Source organism: Coenobita brevimanus, chromosome 109 (assembly GCF_032717465.1).
Source record: "Coenobita brevimanus isolate Jiangsu-jjx chromosome 109, ASM3271746v2, whole genome shotgun sequence".
Lineage (NCBI taxonomy): Eukaryota > Metazoa > Arthropoda > Malacostraca > Decapoda > Coenobitidae > Coenobita > Coenobita brevimanus.
In genome coordinates this window covers 12,592,062-12,604,684 of record NC_137062.1, presented here as the reverse complement: position 1 = coordinate 12,604,684, position 12,623 = coordinate 12,592,062, and positions in this window count along the sequence as shown.

The window sequence follows — 12,623 nt, the reverse complement described above, 5'->3', positions numbered from 1 at the left end:
AGTGTAAATGTAGCGACTTTTCGCTCAGTTTGACCTGAGTACAGGATTTTCACCGTCGTCACGGAGTTTTTCCCTCAAGCTTGCTTCTATTAACGTAAATACCAGGTTTTTTCGCTCACTGGCGACTGCGACTTTCTCCTGTAGCAGGATAGCACACACACCACAGTGTGAATCTTGTGCGAATGACTTAGGATGTGTACATATATATATATATATCCACAAATTTTTTCCCATAAGGAAAAAATTTAACTTTGTAAGGGCGTAATGTCACGAATCAATTCGCGACATTTCCCTTTTGTGAGAAGCCATGAACTATTAGTGGAAAACTCACTGTGTATCGCTCAGCTAACCGTTTCTCCCTCCATTTCGGAGTATACTTTTCAAAACATTCGTCACTTTCAAAAGTGACCGATTTAATGCACGTCACTAAGTGCTCTACTGAGCGATACAATTGTTTCTTTATCGTTCGCCTCTGCTTGCCTAAACCGTTAGCCACGCCTTCCGGTGGCTCGTGCGTCCTGCCTATACATTATTTGAATTCAGTCTAGTGTTTGCTGTGACGGAGAGAGGTCCTGTGCTACAGAAGTGAGAGTAGAGAGAGGTCAGCTAGTACCCAGACTCCGCTTGACACAGCCCCCAGACTCCCATCCTAGATTTGGGTGATACACAGCATTCATCGACCGGTATTTCCTTTTGTATAATCCTAGTTTTAAGAGCTTAGTTAAGGTGTTTTTCCTAGGCGTAAGTATTTAGCTTTTGTGTGAGTGAGTGAGTGCGTCTCATTGATTTGATTTGAATTGTAACGTTAAATTTATTTTTTGTAATCAATAAATTTAACAGTTCCTTTCTTGAGCTCAGTGTAAAGTAAAATCTTGTTTCATTTAATCCAAATTAAGCTTATTTTCCATATAGCTCCTAGCTTGCATAAACGTTTGCCTTCATAACTGGTACTTAGACCAGTCTTGTTGTAATAACTTAAAATCCGTTGTGCCATAGGAGTTAAGCATCGGCAAGAACCTGATGTTAGTATTAGTTATTTATTGTCAGGGGTGAAGTAACTTTCTCCAGAGGCTAACAGTACTAATTCAGCATTTGTGAGTAATTAGTCTCTGCTGTGTACTGTTGAGAAAGTTTATAAATTCTCGTTCTTAGAGAATCGTAGCAAGTCAGCGTAAAGTAATCGTTGCTTGACGTAGCAAGACAATCATTGTCCTTGCTCTTCAATATTATTGAATATTAATATCAATTTAAATAACATTTAACCATTTATATCAAAATTACCGTGATATTATAAAAACCCCGTGACAATTGGCGACCTCATTCCAGGATATTAACTCCTAGCTCTAAAGCTATTCACGAGATAGTGCTCACTCATTCATATTTAGGTATTTATCATTAAAGTTTATAGGCACAAGCTTACTGGTGTTTACCGTTAATTTAGCAAGTGAATTTTTGCTTTATTAATCAATAGAGTACCTAACTCTAGTCTATTCTTGGTAACGCCAGACGATTTTATTCGCTCCTGGGTAGCCGCCGTACCCATTGAGAGTTCTTAGTTATTCGCATTTTTGCTTTAATTTTTGCCAGTTAACTAGATAAGACTGGTCACCACTAGCTTGTGTCTGTACTCTTTACCTGTGTTTATTAGTATTCGTCGCTAAGCAGTCAGTACTCAATTTCGGTTTGCTTAATAAATTAGCGCCATGGCAGCCAGTGCTTATGTACAGGAAGCCAAAGATATGGGTCTCACTGACCCAGAGAAAATACAGAGTTACGTTCTCTCACGGTTTAATTACGAGCAAGAACGTGAGAAAGACGCTCGTGAACGTGAGCGAGAACAACGCGAATACGAGCGAGAACAGCGCGAATATGAGCGAGAACAGCGCGAATATGAGCGACAACAGATCCAACACGAGCTAGTACAAGAGCGAGAACAGCGCGAATACGAGCGTGAACAGCGAGACAAAGAACGAGAACATGAACTTGAAGTGCTGAAGCTCAAGCGAGATTCCTTGGCTTCAGACACGTCTGGTGCAGTTGGTCCTAGCTCCACGAGCGTTCTCCCTGCACATGTCCTGGCGACCCCACGCATCAAGCTTCCTTCATACAAGGAAAGCGAGCGAATCGAGCCGTACATAGCTCGTTTTGAGGACATGGCAGACATGTATCAACTGGATGAGGCAGCTAAGCGGCTTCAGTTTCTTAGCCTATTTGAGGGCCCTGCCCTCGATATTCTCCACAGAATTCGTGGAGACAATCTCACATATGAGATGATGAAAGCTGCACTCATTAAGGCGTATGGTCTCACAGTAGACGACGCCAAAGTTCAGTTCATGCGAGCTCGTCTCCAAGACAAGGAGACAGCTGTTCAGTTCCTTGATCGTCTCACAGCTTACTTAAATGAGTGGATGGAGAAAGATGAAACTCCTTCCACGCGTGAGGGGATAATTGACCTTATGCTGCGTACACAGCTAAAGAGGTCGTGGCCTGCTGAGCTCATAGCACAGCTTAAGATCTGCCAGGTGAAAGATGCCAGCCAAATGGCAGAAAAGGCTGATGCATTCTTTACTGCATACGGGTATCAAACTCGTAAGCAAAACACCTGGAACAGAAAAGCTGATAAGTCTGGGAAGTCGTCTCAGACTGAACCCCAGCAACAGGGCCATTCTCAGAGTAATGGCCAAGGTCCAAAACCGCAGTGGAAGGACCAGGGGCAAAACACTCAGAAACCTGAGTGGAAGAGGTACAACAAGTACCCTAACCAGCAGCAGTATCAGCCACGCAACCGACCGATGGGACAAACTTTTTCACCACCAGCTCAAAAGAGGCAGGAAGCGAATGCAGCCTTCATTCCTCAGCAGCAGCCTGGTGGTCACGTCCCTACCAGTGTGGGTACTTCCCCACAGTTCACTAGTCCCACAGTGACAGTGAACCCCCTCCACAGATGGCCAATGTTCCATCTTATAACTCATAAGGCACAATGTTTGCCACATCAATTCAGCAGCCTCATGAGTGGCTAGCTGCTTCCTCCACAGGCCCCACCACAGGTGACAGTACCTTCCTTGTTCAGCCAGGGTTTGTGGGAGGGATTCCTGTGAAGGTCCTGAGAGATAATGGTTCCTCAGGTTGCTCTGTTAAGCAGAGTTTAGTTCGGCCTGAGCAGTATACAGGTCGACAGATCCATGCAAAGCTTATTGATGGATCAGTGAGATTGTTCCCTGAGGCATGTATCCAGGTGGCATCTCCATTTTATACTGGTATGACACTTGCAGTTGTCATGCCAGAACCTTTATTTGAACTCATCATTGGAAATATTAATGGAGTCAAGGATAGTTGCTCCGATGACGCTACTCAGACTTCGGCTGCTGCGGTAACACGAGCCATGACTGAGGCTCCAGACTGTGTCACCCCAGTGATCATTGAATGGCCGCAAGATCTGATGTGTAGTCAACTTGTTGTACAAGAACAACATTCTGACCCGACACTTGCTACCGTGCGGAACAAACAAAAGGGTCGAGTGATAAAGTATTCACGGGGAGGTTGAGCCAAGTTCCTTTGTAAACAAGGACGGCTCTACCGTGAGTCACGAACACCCGAGGGCGAGGCTCGACTGCAGTTTGTCGTTCCCGCCAAGTACCGCCTAGCAGTGTTACAATGGGGTCATTGTTCAGCCTCAGGTCACATGGGCAAAAGGAAGACCCAGGGCCGTATCCGAGCTGACTTTTTCTGGCCAGGGATGGGACGGGACATAGATAGTTTTGTCTGTTCTTGCAGTGTGTGCCAAAGTATCACCACTAATCAGGGACATGCCCTTCCTGTGCCATTTGTAACTACACCTGTAATCTCTGAGTCAGTTGAGAGACAGGGTAGTGGTGAAGTGGGTGCAGACCTGACGTCTCGCCCATTGGCCCCACAGGACACATTATGTCCAGGGCCTGTACATACATATTATGTACTGTAGGTTAAGGGGGAAGTGAGAATTCCGCAGAGGCGACTTGAGGCTATGGAAGACCCAAGTTTGCACAAGGATTCTCAGCTTCCCGGTACTAATATAAGTACTGTAGGTTAAGGGGGAAGTTCGAGAGAGAACTCCGCAAAGGCGACTTGAGGCTATGGAAGACCCAAGTTTGCACAAGGATTCTCAACTTCCCGATACTAATATAAGTACTGTAGGTTAAGGGGGAAGTTCGAGAAAGAACTCCGCAGAGGCGACTTGAGGCTATGGAAGACCCGAGTTTGCACAAGGATTCTCAGCTCCCCGATACTAATATAAGTATTGTAGGTTAAGGGGGAAGTGAGAACTCCGCAGAGGCGACTTGAGGCTATGGAAGACCCAAGTTTGCACAAGGATTCTCAGCTCCCCGATACTAATATAAGTACTGTAGGTTAAGGGGGAAGTTCGAGAGAGAACTCCGCAGAGGCGACTTGAGGCTATGGAAGACCCAAGTTTGCACAAGGATTCTCAGCTCCCCGATACTAATATAAGTACTGTAGGTTAAGGGGGAAGTTCGAGAGAGAACTCCGCAGAGGCGACTTGAGGCTATGGAAGACCCAAGTTTGCACAAGGATTCTCAGCTCCCCGATACTAATATAAGTATTGTAGGTTAAGGCACAGGTTGAGGACCCGTGTGTGGTTCGAGGCTATGGAAGACCCGAGTTTGCACAAGGATTCTCAACTTGCTGACACTAATCGTGTGCTAAAATTAATGGCGACCTCGAGTGTACTTTTCGTAGCATGTACTGATTGCTAGGCAGAGAGAGTAATTGTAACGTAATAAGAATTTTGTCTCATTGACATTTTTGATGCTCCACCTCAATTGGTTTTGCAGGTTCAGCAATGGGTGTATCAGTTTTGCTGTGCGGACCAGCTGATCGTCTGCCGCACGCTGCCGCCTCTTCTCCTCTGCCTTCGTCGTTGCCATGTTATTATTTACTATGTTATTTTACACGTAGGTACAGTTACACTACAACTGTCACACCTACACCGTGTATTACATACACCACGCTACACAACAATTAGTTGTCAGTGTAAATGTAGCGACTTTTCGCTCAGTTTGACCTGAGTACAGGATTTTCACCGTCATCACGGAGTTTTTCCCTCAAGCTTGCTTCTATTAACGTAAATACCAGGTTTTTCGCTCACTGGCGACTGCGACTTTCTCCTGTAGCAGGATAGCACACACACCACAGTGTGAATCTTGTGCGAATGACTTAGGATGTGTACATATATATATATATATCCACAAATTTTTTCCCATAAGGAAAAAATTTAACTTTGTAAGGCGTAATGTCACGAATCAATTCGCGACATTTCCCTTTTGTGAGAAGCCATGAACTATTAGTGGAAAACTCACTGTGTATCGCTCAGCTAACCGTTTCTCCCTCCATTTCGGAGTATACTTTTCAAAACATTCGTCACTTTCAAAAGTGACCGATTTAATGCACGTCACTAAGTGCTCTACTGAGCGATACAATTGTTTCTTTATCGTTCGCCTCTGCTTGCCTAAACCGTTAGCCACGCCTTCCGGTGGCTCGTGCGTCCTGCCTATACATTATTTGAATTCAGTCTAGTGTTTGCTGTGACGGAGAGAGGTCCTGTGCTACAGAAGTGAGAGTAGAGAGAGGTCAACTAGTACCCAGACTCCGCTTGACACAGCCCCCAGACTCCCATCCTAGATTTGGGTGATACACAGCATTCATCGACCGGTATTTCCTTTTGTATAATCCTAGTTTTAAGAGCTTAGTTAAGGTGTTTTTCCTAGGCGTAAGTATTTAGCTTTTGTGTGAGTGAGTGAGTGCGTCTCATTGATTTGATTTGAATTGTAACGTTAAATTTATTTTTTGTAATCAATAAATTTAACAGTTCCTTTCTTGAGCTCAGTGTAAAGTAAAATCTTGTTTCATTTAATCCAAATTAAGCTTATTTTCCATATAGCTCCTAGCTTGCATAAACGTTTGCCTTCATAACTGGTACTTAGACCAGTCTTGTTGTAATAACTTAAAATCCGTTGTGCCATAGGAGTTACGCATCGGCAAGAACCTGATGTTAGTATTAGTTATTTATTGTCAGGGGTGAAGTAACTTTCTCCAGAGGCTAACAGTACTAATTCAGCATTTGTGAGTAATTAGTCTCTGCTGTGTACTGTTGAGAAAGTTTATAAATTCTCGTTCTTAGAGAATCGTAGCAAGTCAGCGTAAAGTAATCGTTGCTTGACGTAGCAAGACAATCATTGTCCTTGCTCTTCAATATTATTGAATATTAATATCAATTTAAATAACATTTAACCATTTATATCAAAATTACCGTGATATTATAAAAAACCCGTGACACTCTCGCTCTCCAAATCGCTTCCATATCGCCTTGTCGCCCGCCATTTCACTGCCCTGCTCTCAATTCAAACCCCCCTGTCTCATATACCTCTCCACTCTATCCGTCCATCTCATCCTTGGCGTCTCTCTCCCTCTCCCCCCTCCACCTCACTCTCCTCGTCAGTTTCTCGCTCTCCGTCCTCTCCATATGGCCAAACCTCCCCAATGTATTTCTGCTAACGCTTTTTATCATATCCACATCCTCACGTCAGCACTCCTTCACTTCCTCATTTGTCAGTCTGTCTCCCCATGTGACTCCACGTGCTCCTCTCAAATAACTAACTTCCACTGCTCTCACTCTTGACTTGTGTCCCTCCAACAACGTCCGAGCTTCACTTCCATACATTGGAGTTGGTATCACAATACTGTCATGCAGCGACTTTTTTACTTCCATGCTCAATTTCCTGTTTCTTATCACTAAGTACCAGCAACCTTTCTTTCTTGCTGTACTCTTTCAAACACTTCACTCTCTAAACTTCCATCCTTACTCATCACACTACTCAAGTACTCAAACGCATGATATTACTGGCAATATCATATAACATTAGGAATGAAACTTATACGTGCGTGGACTTTATAGGGGTTTTCTACACAAAGCACCTACGCAAATCAACACATGGAGCCAGAGTACTAGAATCTATTTATGTCATCTCAAGAGCATATGATCAATTATATCACTCTAAATGACCAGCTAAGTGTATCCGATCATACTTCCATTAGATTTGAGATACATCTCCCACACACAAAACCAAAACAGAATATCACCTCCCATTGTCCCCTTCAGCAGATTTTGTTGACTTGAATAATGCCATAATTAAAATCAGTTTTAGTAATACGACTTCTAAGAGACATGGGACTGTTAAACTTGATGAGCTATCACCGAAAATTTATACCCATATAAGAAAAACACAACCATCAAGCAGAACACCTCTGTGCTTTACCATTAAATTGGAAATAGAATAAAAGTATGTAGCGTGTGGCATCATATGTTTTTCCCTCCTACTCTGTGTGTGTGTGTGTGTGTGTGTGTGTGTGTGTGTGTGTGTGTGTGTGTGTGTGTGTGTGTGTGTGTGTGTGTGTGTGTGTGTGTGTGTGTGTGTGTGTGTGTGTGTGTGTGTGTGTGTCTGTGTGTCCATCTATGTATCTGTTTATTCATACATCAAAGTCAGTTCCTCTGTCAGACTACCTGTCTATCTGCATGTCCACCAGGCATTTGCTCGTCTATTAGCATATTTCTGTTGATCTCTTTCTCAATCTCTTAGTTGCCTAACGCCGTACCTTGTAAGGGGTAACCCAGAAAAAGGGCATCTTGCACACACACACACACACACACACACACACACACACACACACATATATATATATATATATATATATATATATATATATATATATATATATATATATATATATATATATATATATATATATATATATATATATATATATATATATATATATATATATATATATATATGTATATATACATAGTTTTAAAATTTCGTCCTCTGCTTTTCCAAAAGAATTTTTTTCTGCCCCCCCCCTCTCTCTCTCTCTCTCATTAACCACTCCCCAGCCTCTCAATATTTTACCCAAGCCAGATATTACCAAGATAATTTCACACTTTCTACCCAGTTACCACCACCAAAAACAAAGTCGCATCAGCATCACCAAACTGAGACTCATTCACTTGATGGCATTGTTGTATCGGGATATCGAGGCGTTGCTGGCAAATGGTTGTTCATGAGGGTGTTAATATGATTGCCAAGTTATTACTAACCCAGTCCCTTGCCTCATTGCCCTGATTACTGAACCTCGTGTTAATCACCCTACGCCATACTAAATGCTCTCAACTCTCCAACTCGAATTCTTCCCGCTCCTTCTGGCATCTTGCCAAAAATCTTTCTAACAACTTTACCTCATCATCCTTCCCTCCTCTTTTCTACTCTGATGGTTCTGTAGCTATTTCTTCTACTGATAAAGCAGATCTCTTCGCACAGACTTTCTCCTCCAATTCCACTTTAGACGATTCCGGTGCTGTTCCTCCATCACTTCCCCCCTCTGACTTCCTCATGGCTGACATTAAAATTTCTTCAGTTGATGTATTTTCTGCCATCACTGGCCTCAGTACTAACAAGGCATATGGGCCTGATGGGGTCCCTCCTGTTGTTCTCAAGAACTGTGCTTCTGTGCTTACACCCTGCCTAGGCAAACTCTTTCGCCTTTGTCTGTCAACTTGTACCTTTCCTTCTTGCTGGAAGTTTGCTCTCATTCAGCCAGTCCCAAAGAAGGGTGACCACTCTCAACCCTCCAACTATCGTCCAATTGCTTTAACGTCCTGTATTTCCAAAGTTTTCGAGTCAATTCTTAATAGAAAAATTTTAAGGCATCTTTCCTATCACAACCTTCTTTCCGATCGTCAGTATGGGTTCCGTCAGGGACGCTCCACTGGCGATCTTCTCACCTACCTTTCAGACTCCTGGTCATCCTCCTTTCGGAACTTTGGCGAAAGCTTTGCCATTGCACTTGACATCTCAAAGGCTTTCGATCTAGTCTGGCATAAATCTTTAATTTCCAAACTGCCCTCCTACGGTTTCTATCCTTCTATCTGTGCCTTCATCGCTAGCTTCCTTTCTGGTCGTTCTATAGCCGCTGTTGTAGACGGCCATCGTTCTTCTCCTAGATCTATCAACAGTGGTGTTCCTCAGGGCTCTGTCCTATCACCAACTCTCTTCCTTTTATTCATCAATGATCTTCTAAGCTGTACATCTAACCCTATCCACTCATACGCTGATGACTCCACCCTTCACATTTCCATTCGGTTCCCGCAACGCCCATCTCAACAGTTGCTTCAAGAAACAAGGAATGAGGCTATGGCACACCTAATGTCTGACTTGGCTCGTATCTCTGACTGGGGTAAAAATAATATGGTTGTCTTTAGTGCACCTAAGACTCAGTTCTTACACCTATCAACCCGACAAAATCTTCCACAGGTATACCCATTAATGTTTAATAATATTCAGCTTAATCCTGCATCATCCTTGAACATGCTTGGGGTTTCATTTACTCGGGACTTATCTTGGAAAGATCATATTACATCTCTTGTAAAATCTGCTTCCAAGAGATTGGGTGTGCTAAGCCGTCTCCGCTCTTTCTTTACCCCTGCACAATTGTTGACTCTATACAGGGGTTTTATCCACCTCTGTGTGGAGTACAACTCTCTTGTGTGGGGAGGCTCCCCACATACAGCTCTTCTCAATAGGGTGGAGTCAAAGGCTTTTCATCTCATTAACTCTCCTCGTCTTACTGACTCCCTTCAACCTCTGTCTCTTCGCCGCACTGTTGCATCTTTATCTCTTTTCTATCGTCACTTTAATGGTCACTGCTCCTCTGAACTGTCTGCTTGCATTCCTCCACCTCTACGACGGGCGCGTGGCACCCGTCTGGCAGCAAACTCTCATCCCTTTTCTGTCCAACTCTCTAATGCAAGAGTTGACCATTACTCCCAGTCTTTCATTTATGCAACAGGTCAGCTCTGGAACTGTCTCCCTCTATCTGTATTTCCTGCTGCCTATGATCTCCAGTCTTTCAAGCGCAGTGTGTCCAGGCATCTCCAAATGATCGGATCTTGAATTTGGCTCTCTATTGTATTTTGTTTTTCTCTTGGAGGGAACTGTTACTGCGGGCTCATGGCCTTTGGTTCCTTCTTCCTCGCATAAAAAAAAAAAAATACAAAGATTCGTGACAAGTAGAAATGATTAGAGCAAGAAAGGTTTGGTATGGATTAGTTAGGGTAGTTTAAGTTAGGTTAGTTTTGGTTATGCTGAGTATGCAAAATTAAGGTAGGATTAGGAAAAGGTTAGGTTAGAATGGCTTCAATAAGGCTAAGTTGGGTTTGGTTCTGTTGGACTGGGTTGGCTTAGCTTAGCCTAGATAAAATAGAGTAAAAGTAAGTTGGGGTTAGGTTAGGTGACAGGAGGCATTTCCTCATTCAGTGATCCCTGGACGAATTAAAAAAAGATCAGAACACGAAAACATCCTATCTCACATCGTGTACACAGTCCCCTGAGGCAACATTTGCAATTTGTACGCCTTACACACTTCCATAATGTATGTGTTAGTCACTATTCACGCAAGGACCTCAAGGGATAATTAAGGTAAAAGCAGTGATGCTCCCATTTAGACTGACTTGTACCTAAATATGTACCCTCTGATAATTCAATGTACTGTACAAGCGGGGACAAAAATGGCCTAATATTTCATCCTTTTCACTTCTCACTTGCCTCTGCTGGTAAAGATTTCTAAGCTGAGAGAGACTTGATAAATATCCCTGTTCATGGATGATTCTTTTATATATAAAGCGTCAGGGAGGATGGCAGCCTAATGGACATAACCTAAGTGTGAAGCAGATGCAGTGGAATATAAGGAAATTTTCTCACTAAATATACTCAGTTCTTTCCTATTTTACCTCTCCTTGTGTAGTCATTACTAAATTACAGTATCAGTGTGCAATAAACGTACAAGAGCACATCACCAGCTGTCAGTACCGAAAATGTATGCATCAACATCATCATCAAGAGAGAACTGAAACCAAAGTGAATGTGTAAACTGGCTGAGTGAATTAATTATCATGATAAATACAAGACTGATTATCATACAGGATATCGAAGTGCGTATTATGCCCTTCATTGCGATGACACATTTTATATTACCGGTATTTGTATATTCTTGTTACCACCAGACGATTATAATTCGCTTAGGAGGAACCTCACGTATATATTGAAAAGGTTAACTTTTTCCATCTTGATATTTTTTTCTTATACTACGGTATGTTCTTGCTCCTTCCAGACGATTTTATTTCAACGGCAGAAATGACTTTCTTACTCAGTGGATTACAAACTATGTCTATAAACTAATGTCTTTTAAAATCTGAACTTGCCACCACCAGACGATATGATTCATTTTAGAAAAAAGCTTTCGTATTGAAAACTTTGATTCTACCCAACATGAGACGATTTGCATTGGTTTATTTGTGACTTTCAAAATGAAGGGGATGAAAATAGCCTTCATTAAACCAGTCCGAAGTTGAATAATATTGTATGGAGATAGCAAGAGTAAAATATAATAACACTTGACCTCATTGGAGGGGTTAATGTAGACTGTTTCTCACCCATTCATTCAGTGGCGTCTCTCCTAAGCTTTTTTCGGTTAACGTTAACTAGAAAAACGAATACAAAAGTTAATATCAATAAAGCATTATGTGCAGGGAAAACACGTGTTATAAATTCCACTGAGGGTATGAAATTTTGTAGAGCATAATCGATTTCATATTAGCCAGCGGCTACATCATTGCAAAAATGTCTGACGATAATAAATGCTGTGAGAAGTGTTGAAAACCATCCTTACTGCTATCATCATTAAGCCAATAATTTTGTGCCAACAGTGTCATTATGATAGCTGACAACATTACCATTACATTTGCCACCACTGTTGAAGTTGCCACAAGTCACTGAATACTTTCAAAACTCACTGTAATATCATCATTACCACCACAAGCAAAATTACTACAACACACCTGTTACCACCACTACCCATTATAGTACCACCTCTAGTACCACACTACCATATCACCTACCACCATCACTGAACGCCAGCACCACAACATTAGCACCATACTGCCATACTACACCAGTACATTACCACCACCGCCACTAACATACGAGTACTCACTGCCCCTGCACCAACAGTACTACTTCTACCCTACGCTAACAATTCTGCATCCAAACCACCACCACTACCACACAATCATAACCATATGATCACCACAACTAAAACATTACTACCACTACAACCACACCACCACCACACTACCACGCCACGGCCACCACAACACAGCACCTAGAGTACCCCATATTGCACATAATTACAAGAACAGAAATATCTCTGTTTCACTGAAGTGAACAGCATAACACACACACACACACACACACACACACACACACATTAAAAAAAATCCTCTATATTTTCCAGGAGAATTTTTTTTTCTCTCTCTCTCTCTCTCATTAACAACTATTTCCCCCCCTCCCTCATAGTTTTCCCCCAACCAGGTATCACCAAGGTAATTTCAGCCACTCCGACCAATTACCACCGCCATCAAAATCTCATCAACATCACCAAACAGAGACTCATTCACTTACTGGTACTGTTATATCGGGATATCGAGGCGTTGCTGGCAAATGGGTGTTCATGTGGGC